General features: G+C 33.3%; 1 long non-coding RNA gene across 1 annotated transcript; it reads left to right on the forward strand.

Moving 5' to 3' along the window:
• Positions 1–421: 421 nt before the first annotated feature.
• Positions 422–669, forward strand: LOC111377331. Its single transcript, XR_002699700.1, has 2 exons — positions 422–454; positions 526–669. It is a non-coding gene; the product is annotated as an uncharacterized LOC111377331 (long non-coding RNA).
• The last annotated feature ends 343 nt before the right edge of the window (positions 670–1,012 follow it).

Below are 1,012 nucleotides of genomic sequence, written 5' to 3' on the forward strand. Positions count from 1 at the left end.
TGAAACCTACTGAAGATGCTACTGATGAAAACTTTAACATTTTAAAATGGTGGAAGATCAACAGTTCAAGATTTGAATTTTTATCTGAAGTTGCAAGGGATGTTCTTGCCATTCCGGTATCTACGGTGGCTTCTAAGTCAGCATTTAGTACTGGAGGGCGCATTCTTGACCCATTTAGGACCTAAAACAGTTGAGGCCTTGATTTGTACACAAAACTGGCAAATGGAAGAATCTAGACTTTTGAGAGTTTCCGAAGATAGAATTTGCATTGAAGAGACAGAGTTCTATGAGAGCATTGAGACATGTAATAAAATATATGTTTTATTTTCTTATTAAATCTTATTAGTTGAACAATTTTTAGTTCATTTATATTTTTTAATTGTGTTTTTTCAATTTTTTCTGTAGAGTTTTTTCGTATGGCAACTCAAGAAATTGATGATTAATCAAATAGCTGGTAAGTATTAGCAATACTTAAAAATATTTTATTTCTATGACTTTTAATTGATATTTAATTGTTTTATGTAGACTTGATTTTGAAGGCTTGAAGGCTGAAGCAAGTGAATTATTGATATGAATTGCCGATATTTTAATACTAGTATCTACTTTTTGGTATATGTATACATTGGTAAATTAATGTTATTGGACAACTTGTTACTTATATGTTTTTAATGGGATTTTGTTAATTTGTAAAAGCTATGACTCAACATATTATTAGTTGTATTTATGTAGTGTTGTAAATGTTAAAAAATGTAATCATGGTACGGAACCGAACAAAATCGAATCGAACTGAATGGAACCAAACTCGAACGGTTCCATAATTAGATTTGGACTCGACGGTTCCAATTATTAAGTACCCGAAATTTTTGGGTCCGGCTCGGTTGAATCGAACCGGACAATGTCCAGCCCTAGTGCGGACCAACTCTCCGCACTGTGCAAAGAGATTAACTCTCTTCGCACAGTGCGGAGAATTTTTTTGCTCTCCGTACTGTACAGAGAGTTGGTTTGTTATCCC

Source organism: Olea europaea, unplaced genomic scaffold (genome assembly GCF_002742605.1).
Source record: "Olea europaea var. sylvestris unplaced genomic scaffold, O_europaea_v1 scaffold164, whole genome shotgun sequence".
NCBI lineage: Eukaryota > Viridiplantae > Streptophyta > Magnoliopsida > Lamiales > Oleaceae > Olea > Olea europaea.